Here is a 16,572-nt window from a genome sequence, read left to right as displayed (position 1 = left end):
GCTAGTCGGCTGTACCTGAGTCAAAACTCTGGTATTGTTTATCCTATAGCTTGTTCTCCATCTTCTTTATAAATACTGAGCCATCATGTTTTCAGCGCTTTTATTTCCGTGAGAGATCAAAACTTTGTTTTCTCATGCTCTCTCTCGTCTCTCTGCAGCAGACATGGTGAGCAATATGTTTGGAACATCAGATTGCAATAAAATAGAGAATCGTGAGAATCGTGGCAATTCATATCCTATCGGCACCTAAGTATCGTGTTAATATTGAATGGTGAGGTCCCTTGCAATTCCCAGCCCTAGTGTATAGGGTGAGTGTATGGGGGTAGGTCATCTGTTTTTCCTCAGGCTGCACATCGGGCCTCAGGCAGAGAGGGAGGGAGGAATGTACGTCTGGTTAGTGTTTTATAGAAAGATTACACACTGTTTAGTGTGTGGAGATGAGTGTGTATCCATTATGTCTAGATGAAATGTATGGAGAGTAGAGTCTATACTTATTTTCTTGGTGTGTAGATTAGTAACCATTGTGTAGATTTAGAGAGCGTGAGCAGCAAATATGGGAGGGCGTTTGTGTGAGTGGGTACAGTTTGTGTATTTGTGTCTTTGTGTCTTTATGTGAGGAAAATAAGTAAGTGTGACCATACTGTGGGGAGACATGATTGAATGAGATGGAGAAAAAGCAAGAGATCACAAGAGAGAGCGTGAGAGAGAGAGAGAAAGAAAGAGAGTCTAAAGTCTGGTGGTTTGGCTAGGTGATCAGTATTTGTGGAAGGGGGAGATTAGGGAGGAGATTGAGTTGTGAGTGGGAGTCTGACGGGGAGAAGGGGGAGATGGAAGGGGGGAGAACAGGGAGGAGGGGGAGGTGCAGAAGCGGCCATGTGGGATTTCTCTGGATAGATGTTGGAAGCTAAGCGGGTGTTTGGACTAAACCTTGAGTTCTCCAGCCAAGAATGTGTACAGGCCCAGAGAGACTGCCAACCAGAGAGAGAGAGAGAGAGAGAGAGGGGGGGGGGGGGGAGGAAGGAGTGAGAGAAGGAAAGGGAAAAAGAGGGAATAGGAGGGATAAAGCAGGAAAAGGTAGGGAAAGAGAACGACAGAGGGAGGGAATTAGAGAAGGAAGAAAGAGAGGGAAAAGGGTGGGAGGGGAATGGGGGAAGAGAACTAGAAAACTTTGTGGAGAAAGTGGATAGAAACAGAGAAGGCTTTGCGAGAGAGAAGCTTGGCCTGGGTCTAACTCTGAGAGGAGTGTGTTTGTGGCGTACAGTGTTGTTGGGGCAGCATGGTGACATAGCTGTGATAGTAAGGATTATTTACTACAGTAGACCCCCCCCCCCCCCCCCCCACTGAGACAAACACACACACAGGGGCATGGAGAGAGTGCAGGGTTCCTACTGAACTAACAGTAGGGGAGAGTGGGGTAAGTTGAGCAGTTGTTTTGCATTCAGCATCACTCCGCCAAGGGAAATGTAGTATTCTTTCTAACAAAGATATCTACAAACTATATATTTCAGGATGTTTTGTATCCCTGGAAAATCAGAATTCATGTGAACATTACAGTTTTGAAAACATAGCTTGTCCAAAAAAAGTGGTATCTTGGTAAGTTGAGCCGCGGGACAGGGTAAGTTAAGCAGCCTACAAATTTCTGTACTGAATGAAATATTACCTCTACCTTTTTAAAACCATGTTTATCTTTATTTCCCAAACACAAATCAACACAATCACAATTGATTTTTTTGTATTTTAATCATTTTAAGCATATTTTAAGATAGGCTTAACACCTAACAAACACTTTGTACTTTTTTGAAACATTTTTAACATAGCCCAGGCCCTGTTGTTACCTCATATCCCAGCGATAACGCCTTGCATTACACCTGGGAAGAAAACTCTTCAATTTTCTCAACTTACCTCAAGTCAAACATTGACTATATTAGCCCACACAGCGACAAGATGCACTGTTATGCTAAGTTTAAGACCTCATATTGAAGTTTATAGAGACCACAACTGATGTATAGAACAATCTTGATAGCATTTGGTTTAGATACAAGCGTCATGAAACCTCTAACACAATAAATTCATTTGACTTGGTGAAAATCCGTTTTTTTGGACCTAACTTGCTGTGACAGCCCATCCCAACACTTTTTCCATGTGGTTTCTTCCTTCACAGCCTCCATGAAATGATGACCTCTTCCTAAATATTTGGTCAAATGATTCATTTTGTGTATGTTTTCCTAGAAACAAGGGTCGCTCAATTTACCTCTTTGGCTCAACTAACCCCACTCTCCCCTAGTCTGAAAAGGAAAACAGGTTGACCTCTTTGGCTCAACTAACCCCACTCTCCCCTAGTCTGAAAAGGAAAACAGGTTGACCTCTTTGGCTCAACTAACCCCACTCTCCCCTAGTCTGAAAAGGAAAACAGGTTGACCTCTTTGGCTCAACTAACCCCACTCTCCCCTAGTCTGAAAAGGAAAACAGGTTGACATCTTCTGTCAGTCTACCCTGTTTCCATTTTGGAAAAGAAAGAGTTATGATTACTATTTCACCAGAGATTATCACACTTTTCCCAGCATACCTGTAACTACACTGAGGTATAATCTGTGTAGTAAAGTCAAATATTGTAGTGGGTAATATTGTCAAAGAGAAGGTATAGCAGAGCATAGCAGAGCAGAGCAGAGGGGTTCTGTTAACCTGGTACTAGAACCTCCTGTACCAGCCAGGATACTAGTAGCTCTCCTTTCAGTAGTGCTGTCAGAGACACCGCTGCTAGAAGAGACTATGTTACTGAGATAATAGTTGGTTTCATACCCATGTGAGTGGACTGGGATTGGAGATAAGTGAATTATTAAGGAGGGGTGTGTGTATGTGTGTGTGTGTGTGTGTGTGTGTGTGTGTGTGTGTGTGTGTGTGTGTGTGTGTGTGTGTGTGTGTGTGTGTGTGTGTGTGTGTGTGTGTGTGTGTGTGTGTGTGTGTGTATGTGTGTGTTGGTTTGGCTCCAGCTGTGTCAGAGTGAACTGCTCCAAATGCCTCAACTCCCAGAGGAGGAAGAGGGGAAGCAGGGGGAACAGTGGATGGAGAGAGGGAGGGAGGTATGGTGGGGAAGAGGGGGAGCAGGGGGAACAGTGGATGGAGAGAGGGAGGGAGGTATGGTAGGGAAGAGGGGGAGCAGGGGGAACAGTGGATGGAGAGAGGGAGGGAGGTATAGTAGGGAAGAGGGGGAGCAGGGGGAACAGTGGATGGAGAGAGGGAGGGAGGGAGGTATGGTAGGGAAGAGGGGGAGCAGGGGGAACAGTGGAAGGAGAGAGGGAGGGAGGTATGGTAGGGAAGAGGGGGGCTTAGTTGAAGTAGTATTGGGCCAGCTCTGTACTTACATGTGTGCATTTGAGTTAGCTAATTTACAGCCCATCCCAAGACACACTGACACACACACACACAGTCCGTGGACATCATGAGCGAGCAGTGCTGTGCTAGGCTGAGAGAGAGTTGTGTTGTGTCTGCCTGTCTACACTTGCTGTGCAGACCTTCCTATCCTGTACAGCAGGCACAGACAGGCAGACAGATGGCAGCCGCCCCGACCAACCACATCGCACCTACAGCCTGACGGACAACTCCCACAGCCAATCCCAGCCAGTACACCCCAGACTTCCTGCTTGATGATTATGATGATGATGATGATGATGAATGTAACCCTAGCTGCCCATGTAGTTTCTACCTGTATCCCACTCTCCCTTCCCTTACTGCATAAGACAGTAGTATTTGAATGTCTTTTGTACCCAACAGAAATGTGATTGTAATAAAGAGGTGTGTTGTTCTGCGGTACTCAGGTGTGTATTTTTTCCAGCCTCTACTAGTGAGCCTCAGTAGTAAAGCTTTAGCAGCTCCAGTAGTCTCATCATCAGACCAGATCAGTGACTCTGTGCTCACCTTATCATCCTTAAACCAGGATAGGCTCTCAGCGGGCAGGACAAACCAGTACTCCTTGGCCCCACCTTTGATGATACTGATGCTGTTGATGGTAAGCCAGCCCTTACGGATGACCTGTAGAGAGGGGTCAGAGGTCAGGGGCATGGAGAGGGACTGAGAGAGGTTAAGGTGGGAAGGGTTGAAGGGATAGTTCACTCAGATTACTAAGTTACATCATCTCATGGATACAAAAACAGTAGGCTATGAACCCCTAATGTCAGCTAGCTACAATCTGGGTTTGTATGTCTACTTAGCTATAGCCTAGCATTAGCATCGTTAAAGCTAAAACAATGGGAGTGGTTAGAGTCATGTTAGCGTGCTGTAAATAGAGAAGCAAACATGTGGTCTGGGTCGACTATCCCTGTAATGCTCTGCTCGGCAGGCTGGCTCTAAGCTGGGGGTTTAGAGATCGAGAGAGGCAGGTGCAAGTTCTGTGGAGCTGGAGAAAGAGAGAGATGGTGTGATGTATCTTACACATGGGTCACAGTGTGGGAGAGAGCAGAGATACTGCATGCTACATGCATGGGGATTGAGTGAGATACCGTAATGCACAGAGATATCAGCTGTTGAGACAACAAGGATCAGTTAGAAAAGTGAAATGTTTCCTCACCTAGCCAGTCATTACATCACTAGTGGTCATTTCTGACAATGCCTTTAACATATTTCTCCAAACCAACACAAAACAACACACAAAGAGCATGACAGTGAAAAAACACTAGAAATTATAAAGAAGACACGGTATGGTAAAATACTACCAATAAATACAGAAAAACACAGCGAGTTGAAGAACTGTGGGAGAGAGAAACTGTGAGCTCTGTGATAAGACTGGGTGAGGGAGCAATGAGGAGGACAGGAAGACAAGAGGAAAGAAAAGAGCTGACAGCTAAAAAGAGACAGATTTGGACAGAGGATGAAAGAGTGAGGAGGAAGTGAGAGAAGGGGGGATGGGGTGGCTGAAGATGGGTTATGGAGAGGTGGAGGGAGAGAAAGTGAGGAGATATGGAAGGATGAGATGGCAGAGAGAGGAGAGATGACCCACATCCTGCTTCACACACTGGAGACACACCAGGGCGGTGACACATGCGCACACACACACCTTCATTTCTCCCTTGTGTAGCAGACCAGGGTCTGTGCTTGTGTTTAGTGAGTGACCAGACAGCTGGGCTTGGATCTGAGCCAAGTTTACAACTCAGCGCCCTTTTGTGCTGCTTACACGCATGCACGCACACACACACACACGCACACACACACACGCAAAGGGAGTAGAGTGCAGCCAAAGGGAGTAGAGGCAAAGAGTGCAGCCTATGGAAAGGCGGTAGAAAAGAGAGCCGTGGGGCTGTGGGTTTAAAGAGGATGGTGAACAGGACACGACCAGGGAGAGGTACAAACAGTGTCCCTGTAGGAGTAGTGAGGGCTTAGCCTTACAGACTGGACTACTCATACTATTAGACTGGAGGGAGGAGGTTACACACCCTGGAACAGGAGACAGGGGAGAGAAGAAAAAACTGTGAGGTTAGGATGGAGCTGACACATCGTCACTGTTTCCAGGCAGTTTCACCTGCTCCTTCTACATACAGTAAACATCCACGTCAGCTGCCATTCCAGTCCAGTTGTAAACATTTGTTATGTTCTCATAACACACATTCTAGGATTAGAGAGTAAAACCCAAGCCATTCATCACCTAAGATAAGGTCACTGAGCTGTGTGAAACTCACCTGGTTTCCTGCAGCGCTCTTCTTATTGGTCTGAACACTGGGACAAACACACACACACACACACATAGTCACTCTCACAGCTGACCATTTTTCTCCATTTAATCATCATGTCCAACACACATATGATGACCAGAAGACATAGCCAGTGAGAACTAACCAGGGAGAACTCACCAATGAGGTCCTCATGGTTAGTGTTGATGTAGGCCGACTGTACATCGATTAGCAGCAGGACCTGTACAGAGAATACACACAGTCACAATATTATACCTATCTATAGGTGTGGGTGTGTGTGTGACCTGGTCTTTAGCTCAACTCTCTCTGTACCGGATGTGTGTGGTCACAATTCTCTCCGTCTCCTCTCCTAGTCTGGGAAAGGAACATATGAGCTGTGGTGTAAAGTACTTATATATGTTTTTAACGACTTATTTTAACCTATCTGTGCTTTACTTTTTATATTTTTGATTACTTTTACTTCACTATATTCCTGAATAAAATAATGTACATTTTACTCCATACATTCTCCCTAAGACCCAAAAGTACTTGTTACATTTTTTATGCTTAGCAGGACAGGAGAATTGTCCAATTCATGCACTTATCAAGAGAACATCTCTGGACATCCCTACTGCCTCTGATCTGGCAGACCCACTAAACACAAATGCTTCATTTGTAAATTATGTAAAATAAATAAATGGTTTGCTTAATATAAGGAACTTTAAATGAATTGTACTTTTACTTTTGATTCTTAAGCATATTTTAGCAATTACATTTACTTAGGTTGGAGTCATTAAAACTTGTTTTTCAACCACTCCACAAATGTATTAAGTATAGTTTTGGCAAGTCGCTTAGGACATCTACTTTGTGCATGACACAAGAAATTTTTCCAACAATTGTTTACAGACATATTATTTCACTTATCTGTATCACAATTCCAGTAGGTCAGAAGTTTACATACACTAAGTTGACTGTGCCTTTAAACAGCTTGGAAAATTCCAGAAAATGATGTAATGGCTTTAGAAGCTTCTGATAGGCTAATTGACATCATTTGTCAAGGTATTGGAGTGGCCATCACAAGGCCCTGACCTCAATCCTGTAGAACATTTGTGGGCAGAACTGAAAAAGCGTGTGAGAGCAAGGAGGCCTACAAACCTGACTCAGTTAGACCAGCTCTGTCAGGAGGAATGGGCTAAAATTCATCCAACTTATTGTGGGAAGCTTGTGGAAGGCTACCCGAAATGTTTGACCCAAGTTAAACAATTTAAATGCAATGCTACCAAATACTAATTTAGTGTATGTAAACTTCTGACCCACTGGGAATGTGATGAAAGAAATAAAAGCTGAAATAAATCATTCTATCTACTATTATTCTGACATTTCACATTCGTAAAATAAAGTGGTGATCCTAACTGACCTAAGACGGTATTTTTACTAGGATTAAATGTCAGGAATTGTCAAAAACTGAGTTTAAATGTATTTGGCTAAGGTGTATATAAACTTCCGACTTCAACTGTAAGTATATTTAAAATCAAATACTTTTAAGACTTTTACTCAAGTAGTATTTTACTGGGTGACTTTCACTTTTACTTGTGTCATTTTCTATTAAGGTATCTTTAATTTTACTCAAGTATGACTATTGGGTACTTTTTCCGCCACTGATGATGAGTTACTGACTTACATGTACACAAGCACGCACACAGACACATACACAGCACTGGGTACCTTGGTGGTGCATCGGCGCACAGTGGTGATCATCTCCTGGATGACCATGTCCACACATTTAATACAGGGATCGTTCAGCTTGACTATCTGTCTCTTCACTATGGCCTCAAACGCCTGGTCTGGGGTAAACAAACCTGTCCTAGAGACACAAATAGAGAGAGGGGGGGATAAAGAGAGAGAGGGAGAGAGAGATAGCATTAGAGAGAGGGGGGGACAGAGAGCAAGAGAAATGGGAGTGGTGACAGGTCAAATAGACAGAGAACCATGACTAAATAAGCACATACAGGTAACCCTTCTGACACAAACTCACCTGATGCCGTGGATGTTCTTGATGACATAGCTGATCTCCCGTCGCAACTCCCTCTCATCAAATTCCATCTAAGGACACACACACACACACACACACAGTAAGAGGAGAGGACACACACACTGAGGAAAAGAGTGGAGACTCACACAGAGAATCCAAGCCTAACCTTGACCAGTTCGAAGAGGAAGAGTTTGTGGAAGATGCGGTTGATCTTGGCTCCTCCAGACTGTTCTATAGGTGTCCACCTGGTCTCCTAAGCCCTCAATACGCTTCTCAAAGTCTGCTGCAAACTGCTGCATCAGCCTCTATACACACACAGCTAACTTGGTCTTGCATGCATTGTTTTCTAGTGTGTGTGTGTGTGTGTGTGTGTGTGTGTGTGTGTGTGTGTGTGTGTGTGTGTGTGTGTGTGTGTGTGTGTGTGTGTGTGTGTGTGTGTGTGTATGTGTGTGTGTGTGTGTGTGTGTGTGTGTGTGTGTGTGTGTGTGTGTGTGTGTGTGTGTGTGTGTGTGTGTGTGTGTGTGTGAACTGACAGTGGCAGGGACTTGGTCTTGCGTGCGGGGTCGTCAGCTCTGTAGTGTGTGAACTCCTTAGCCTCTTTATCCAGTGGTTGGAGCCGTCTCTGGAGACGACGGCAGAACGCTGTCAGACTGTCTTGGATGTGGTTGGTCAGTTGCTGCACACACACCCAGAAAGAAACATCTCATTTGATCTCTGGCTAGTTTCAAAAGATATCCACATGGTGTGTGTGGGTGTGTGTTTGTGTACCTGGTTGAGGACTCTCTTTAGAGGTGCGGTACCCATGCTGTCAACCATGTGTCTGTATGCAGGGTGAGACAGGAAGAACTTCCTCTCTCCAGCCAGAGCTGCCTTAATGTCCTTCCTCCCATCAATGTCCTTCTGACTACGATTCACCACCCCAATGTAACCTGGAGAGGAGAGAAGATGAGAGGAGCGGATGAGTAAAAAGGTGTGTAAGCTGTGTCTCCATGAGTTACAATCCAATACATCTCTGGAGGGCAGCATTCAGATTCAGAAGGTCCTCTGATTTCAGCAGGCCAGCAGATGTTTCATTCAGGCAGCTCAAATCTAATCTCTCTACTGTCACAGCAGCACTAACAGTAGGCTCCATGTGTAATGCATTACCTCTGAAGGAGCAAGCATGAAGGACCTGGCACAGCTTTACCCAGCCTAGACCCAGACCCGGGCACACATACACACACTATCCCAGGGCAGGCTGGCACTGATTGTAATACTGTAACACAACCCCATGAGCTCAGCATGGCAGTAGGATATCAAGCCTCCATTTCAACACTTACCTCAGCACAGCCTGGTCACTGGTGATGTTATGGGAACAGTATGGGAACATTAAGGGGATGTTATGGGAACAGTATGGGGACGTTATGACAACATAATGGAGATGTTATGGGAATGTTACAGTGATGTTATGGAACCATCATGGGGACGTTGTGGGGATTGTTACGAAACCAATAACTAGCCTACTGATTTTGATGCACTTGTTATGTCTAGGGGTCTTAGGCCGAGCTACATGGTCTATCACCTGATTTGATGTGTGCATAAATGTGAGAAATAAGCATATGCGACCAGCTGTTGAATGTACATGTACCCAGGAGACCTTAGGTCCCGGGCCCGCTCAGTAATGATTCCCATAATCAGCCAGTCCAAGAAGATTAGCATTCATACGTTCATGGAGACAAAATAAATATTTCCAAAAAACAATCTACAGAAAAACACGCCCAACTAAAGAGGTTAACTAACACAAAGAAACAAACAAAGGCCGGCTGAGAGGCTTCTGCCCTCCTCTCTCACACTGAGTCACAATCCTCTACATCGCTTGCGCCTGAGGAATTATCAAGGCTTCCTGGCAGAGCACAATCACCTGACCTGGTTGGTGCTGCCACCTGGGGATGGAGTGTGGAAGTGTAGTGTATTGTAGCGTGCATGCTTCTTACACTAACCTACCTAACCCAGAGAGTTGGGCCAATGCGGTTTATGTCTGAACGCTCCGAGTGCCACTTTCTCCTCCATAACCGTTGCTAAGTGATAATTGGTGCTTCTGTGTTGTGCTGTTGCTTTCTGCTGGTTTTTAAAACCTATGAAGGTGTCCAGTGAAAGCAGAGATGCAATTTGTTGACACCACAACACAGCACAGAATTGGATACAAGTTATCCCGAATGCTAAGGAATAAATAGTCTGTTAAATTCGCTGCTCTGTTCTGCTTGTTTACAGCAGGTCATTTCATAGGGAGTTGTTGGAGGCGCTCTCGTATTGTTACATCACCAACATTTTGAGAATAAACGTGCTAACATGGCGGCCGTTCTAAAACCTGGCCCAACTCTCTTAATAGCTGGCTCTGACCTAAATTATTCCATATCAGGGATTTTATGAGAACGTTATGGGGACGTTATGGGAACATTATGGGAACATTATGAGAATGTCATGGGTACATTATCTCCACACACACACACACACACACACACACACACACACACACACACACACACACACACACACACACACACACACACACACACACACACACACACACACACACACACACACACACACACACACACACACGTAGTGGCAGTAGCCTGTTCTCGAGTATGTGCCGGGCATCTGTTCCCTCGTCCATCAGATCTAACTTAGTGATCCCCGCTATGGTCCGCTGGCCTGGTGGAAAACTATGACAAAGAAAGGAAGATAGTATCTCTCATCATGTAAACTGATATTCCAATGTAGTGATTATTTGGACCATTTGGCAATGTTCTGGAGAGACGTTATGTCCCTGTTTTGTCTCACCCTGAGGGTCGACGTCCTTGGCCAGTTTGAGCGCCTCAGAGTTGGCCAGGTCCATGTTAGCTGGAGTAACAGCCAGGAGCAGGCAGTTGTCTTTACAGATAAACTGCATGATCGTGTCCCTCTCCTGCAGGAACAAATACAATACAACTTTATTTATCAAGGAAGGATTGTAATATTATAATACATGTTTGATGTGTCTGACCTGGTACTCTATATCAGTAGGCTGGTCTCCTACAGGTACCTTGGTAATGCCAGGTAGATCTACCAGGGGCAGGTTCAACACTATCAAAGGACAGACAGATTTACAACGTTTTCACTTGCTGTTTTTCATGCATTTAAGCATCTGGTTTGGGTTGAGCTATAGGGTGTGTCACCTTCTGGGGAGCGTGTAAGAGTAGTACACTGTGGTGTGTGTGTTGTGTATCGTGAGGAGAATAGACTCGTAGGTTGATGGGGACAGGAGACACTCTTATTGGTTCCAGTGAGTCTCACGGTCTCTGCTTCGATCTGCTGATAAACCTCCTAAAAGTCTGAAAACATCTTTCCCTTACAGTGGAGGAACTCAGCATACTCTACAGAGAGAGAGAACGAGAGAGAGAGAGAGAGAGATAGAGAGGGAGAGAGAGAAGACGCAGTGGGTCAATGCCCATTTCCCGCAGACATCAAATACAGTATACACATCATCTTCAGAAACATACATCAGGCAGACTTCTAGTCTAGTTTGTATATATGATATAATTTATGTTCCCCATATATGTTCCCCATATCACTGCTTTCTTCACAGATAACAAACCCTGGAGCTGAGGGGAACATACTGGTACTGTGTGTCTCCTATAGTTGTGTATATTTAACAGCATTCCAACGTTGTCCCTGCAGACAGACAGACTCTGCCCCCTGGTGGGGAGAGTCACACCTACACACAGCAGTATATTGGGATGTACAGCTTCAAATACTTTGTAGACTATCAACAGTTGCCTATTGCAAATTTGCTATTTTGTTCACTATTGAAAGTTTAGTTTTGGAAATCACTTTTCCTATAATAAATTAGCTCTGAGAGTAGATCACTCATATACTGCTCAGTAAATTGTAAATTGTGACTCGCGGGAAGCGTGGTGGTGAGTGAACGGCAAATCATATTGCTCAAATATGGAGTTTTCCACTGGTAACTCAACAATAAAAACAAATAAAAACATTTTATTTGTCACATGCGCCAAATACAACAGGTGTACACTTTACCTACGAGCTCTTTCCCAACAATTTGCAAAAAATAAATAAGAAAATAGTAACAATAAAATAACAATAACAAGACAATATACATGGAAGCAGTTGAGTTAATTGAGGTAATATGTACATGCAGGTAGGGGTAAAAGTGACTATACAGTTATCAATGGTGGTGATTTAAATACTATAACAGAAGCAAAGGATAGGGAGGCAAGAACAGCTTTTAAATTAACTGCCGAAGGGAAAACATAGCAAAAAGTTAAAGAAGATTTCCAATTGAAAGATTCCTTCAGAGAACTCTTACCAAACCGCTTTGGATAAATGTGGGCTGACCAAAGCACTAAAAACAGATCATTTTGGAGTCAAATAAGAAATAGAATTACCGGGGGGAAAACTAAAAACCCACTAGAAATTGAACAATCATTGTCTGGAAAGCAATGAACTTTGTAATGAACTGAAAGAAGAAACATTGTGAGAAGATTATGGGGTCGTTATGGGGATTTTGCTGCACTTATTATGTTTAGGGGTCTTAGGCCGAGCTACATGGTCTGTAACCTGATTTGATGTGTGCATAAAATGTGAGAAATATGCATATGCGACCAGGAATTGAATGTACTGTACATACCCAGGAGACAGCCACCTTACCTCAGATCCAGGGCCCCAACACTTGATTCAATTGTGAGCAACGTTTACAGTGGAATTATAATATACAGGAACCTCGCTATATCAGAATGTTAACGACTCGTAAAAAGACTATGGGCAAACTACCTGTCAGAACAATTAGGAGACAAGGCGTGGTTAATCAAAGTGCGAAGGCTCCCGGTGAGAGCAGTAGTCCAATGGAGCAGTTATGTTAAAACAAAAAATGCCCAATGCCATCATGTACTGATGATGAAACACTTATTGTTAGAATGTAGCAGAACGAAGAAAATCTGGGAACTTATGCAAGATATTGGACTCACCACTCAAGTCAAACCTAATGCCATCTTGTATGGGAAAATCTATGGAACATGGAAAGAAATCTATAAAGTCCTTTTTCGCCTCATCACATGTATATTGAATGCACAAATATGGAAAACCTGGTGCCGAATGACAATTGAAAATATCTCGATTCCCAGCTAAACAGTCTTTAAACAAATTAGAATGGTACTGATCGAAACAAAACGGGTATGGGGTGAACAATGGAAAATTCTTGACTTTTGATTTGATTTGATTTTACGCATTAAAAAAAGTTGTAAAATGTTCTCGATTGTAATGTAAATCTGATGTAAAGTACAATGCATGATTTTAAACTGGTTAGTTTCCTTACTCAAAGAAAAAAAAAGAAAAAAAAGAAAGAAAGACAGATATATACACATATATACAGTTGAAGTCAGAAGTTTACATACACCTTAGCCAAATACATTTAAACTCAGTTTTTTCATAATTCCTGACATTTAATCCTAGTAAGAATTCCCTGTCGTAGGTCAGTTGAGATCACCACTTTATTTTAAGAATGTGAAATGTCAGAATAATAGTAGTGAGCTTTTATTTCTTCATCACATTCCCAGTGGGTCAGATGTTTACATACACTCAATTAGTATTTGGTAGCATTGCCTTTAAATTGTTTAACTTGGGTCAAACGTTTCGGGTAGCCTTCCACAAGCTTCCCACAATAAGTTGGGTGAATTTTGGCCCATTCCTCCTGACAGAGCTGGTGTAACTGTGTCAGGTTTGTAGGCCTCCTTGCTCGCACATGCTTTTTCAGTTCTGCCCACAGATTTTCTATAGGATTAAGGTCAGGGCTATGTGATGGCCACTCCAATACCTTGACTTTGTTGTCCATAAGCCATTTTGCCACAACTTTGGAAGTATGCTTGGGGTCATAGTCCATTTGGAAGACCCATTTGTGACCAATATTTAACTTCCTGACTGATGTCTTGAGATGTTGCTTCAATATATCCACATAATTTTTCATCTCATGATGCCATCTATTTTGTGAAGTGCACCAGTCCCTCCTGCAACAATGCACCCCCAAAACATGATGCTGCCACCCCCGTGCTTCAAGGTTGGGATGGTGTTCTTCGGCTTGCAAATCTCCCCCTTTTTCCTCCAAACATAACGATGGTCATTATGGCCAAACAGTTCTATTTTTGTTTCACCAGACCAGAGGACATTTCTCCAAAAAGAACGATCTTAGTTGCAAACCGTAGTCTGGCTTTTTTATGGCGGTTTTGGAGCTGTGGCTTCTTCCTTGCTGAGCGGCCTTTCAGGTTATGTCGATATAGGACTCGTTTTTACTGTGGATATAGATATTTTATGTACCTGTTTCCTCCAGCATCTTCACAAGGTCTTTTGCTGTTGTTCTGGGATTGATTTGCACTTTCCACACCAAAGTACGTTATTCTCTAGGAGACAGAACGCGTCTCCTTCCTGAGCAGTATGACGGCTGCCTGGTCCCATGGTGTTTATACTTGTGTACGATTGTTTGTACAGATGAACGTGGTACCTTCAGGTGTTTGGAAATTGCTACCAAGGATGAACCAGACTTGTGGAGGTCTACAACTTATTTTCTGAGGTCTTGGCTGACTTCTTTTGATTTTCCCATGATGTCAAGCAAAGAGGCACTGAGTTTGAAGGTAGGCCTTGAAATACATCCACAGGTACACCTCCAATTGACAGAAATGATGTCAATTAGCCTATCAGAAGCTTCTAAAGCCATTACATCATTTTCTGGAATTTACCAAGCTGTTTAAAGGCAGTCAACTTAGTGTATGCAAACTTCTGACCCACTGGATTTGTGATACAGTGAATTATAAGTGAAATAATCAATCTGTAAACATTTGTTGGAAAAATTACTTGTGTCATGCACAAAGTAGATGTCCTAACCGAATTGCTAAAACTATAGTTTGTTAACAAGAAATTTGTGGAGTGGTTGAAAAATGAGTTTTAATGACTCCAACCTAAGTGTATATATACATACACACAAACATACACACACACACACACGCACACGCACACGCACACATACACACACACACACACAGTACCGGTCAAAAGTTTGAACACACTTACTCATTCATGGAATTTTCTTAATTTTCGCTATTTTCTACATTGTACAATAATAGTGAAGACATCAAAACCATGAAATAACACATATGGAATCGTGTAGTAACCAAAAAAAGTGTTAAATCAAATCTATTTTATTTTTGAGATTCTTCAAAGTAGCCACTCTTTGCCTTGATGACAGCTTTACACACTCTTTGCATTCTCTCAACCAGCTTCACCTAGAATGCTTTCCAAAAGTCTTGAAGGAGTTTCCACATATGCTGAGCACTTGTTGGCTGCTGCGGTCCAACTCATCCCAAACCATCTCAATTGGGTTGAGGTCGGGTGATTGTGGAGGCCAGGTCATCTGATGCAGCCCTCCATCACTCTCCTTCTTGGTCAAATAGCCCTTACACTGCCTGGAGGTGTTTTGGGTCATTGTCCTGTTGAAAAACAAATGATAGTCCCACTAAGCGCAAACCAGATGGGATGGCGTATCGCTGCAGAATTCTGTGGTAGCCATACTGGTTAAGTATGCCTTGAATTCTAAATGAATTACCAACAATGTCACCAAACAAAACACCCCCACACCATCACACATCCTCCTCCCTGCTTCACGGTGGGAACCACACATGCAAAGATCATCTGTTCACCTACTCTGCGTCTCACAAAGGCACGGCAGATAGAACCAAAAATCTCAAATTTGTATTCATCAGACCAAAGGACAGATTTCCACCGGTCTAATGTGTTTCTTGACCCAAGCAAGTCTCTTCTTGTTATTGGTGTCCTTTAGTAGTGGTTTCTTTGCAGCAATTCGACCATGAAGGCTGTCTCTGAACAGTTGATGTTGAGATGTGTCTGTTACTTGAACTCTCAATTTCTGAGGTGCAGTTAACTCTAATGAACTTATCCTCTGCAGCAGAGGTAACTCTGGGTCTTCCTTTCCTGTGGCGGTCCTCATGAGAGCCAGTTTCCTCATAGCGCTTGATGGTTTTTGCGACTGAAATTGAAGAAACGTTAAAGGTTCTTGAAATTTTCCGGATTGACTGATCTTCATGTCTTAAAGTAATGATGGACTGTTGTTTCTCTTTGTTTATTTGAGCTGTTCTTGCCATAATATAGACTTGGTATTTTACCAAATAAGGCTATCTTCTGTATACCACCCCTACTGTACCTGTATACCACCCCTACTGTACCTGTATACCACCCCTACTGTACCTGTATACCACCCCTACTGTCACAACACAACTGATTGGCTCAAACACATTAAGAAGGAAAGGAATTCCACAAATTAACTTTTAACAAGGCACACCTGTTAATTGAAATGCATTCCAGGTGACTACCTCATGAAGCTGGTTGAGAGAATGCCAAGAGTGTGCAAAGCTGTCAAGGCAAAGGGTGGCTACTTTGAAGAATCTAAAATCCAAAATAAATGTTGATTTGTTTGACACTTTATTGGTTACTACATGATTCCATATGTGTTATTTCATAGTTTTGATATCTTCACTAGTATTCTACAAAGTAGACAATAGTAAAAAATAAAGAAAAACCCTTGAATGAGTAGGTGTGTCCAAACTTTTGACTGGTACTGTATATATATATATACACAGTGCATTCGGAAAGTATGCAGACCCCTTCCCCTTTTACACATTTTGTTATGTTACAGCATTATTCTTAAATGTATTACATAATTTTTACACAATACCCTATAATGACAAAGCGAAAACAATTTTTTAAAATGTTTTCAAACGTAGAAAAAACACCTTACCTTATTTACATAAGTATTCAGACCCTTTGCTATGAGACTCG

General features: G+C 42.9%; 1 pseudogene; it reads right to left on the bottom strand.

Annotated features, from left to right (window-relative positions):
• LOC120052057 overlaps positions 1–16,572 on the bottom strand; it is a 37,717-nt pseudogene that overhangs the window by 18,718 nt on the left and 2,427 nt on the right.

The sequence above is a fragment of the Salvelinus namaycush genome, chromosome 8 (assembly GCF_016432855.1).
Source record: "Salvelinus namaycush isolate Seneca chromosome 8, SaNama_1.0, whole genome shotgun sequence".
Lineage (NCBI taxonomy): Eukaryota > Metazoa > Chordata > Actinopteri > Salmoniformes > Salmonidae > Salvelinus > Salvelinus namaycush.
This window is presented reverse-complemented; position numbering and strand designations above follow the sequence as displayed.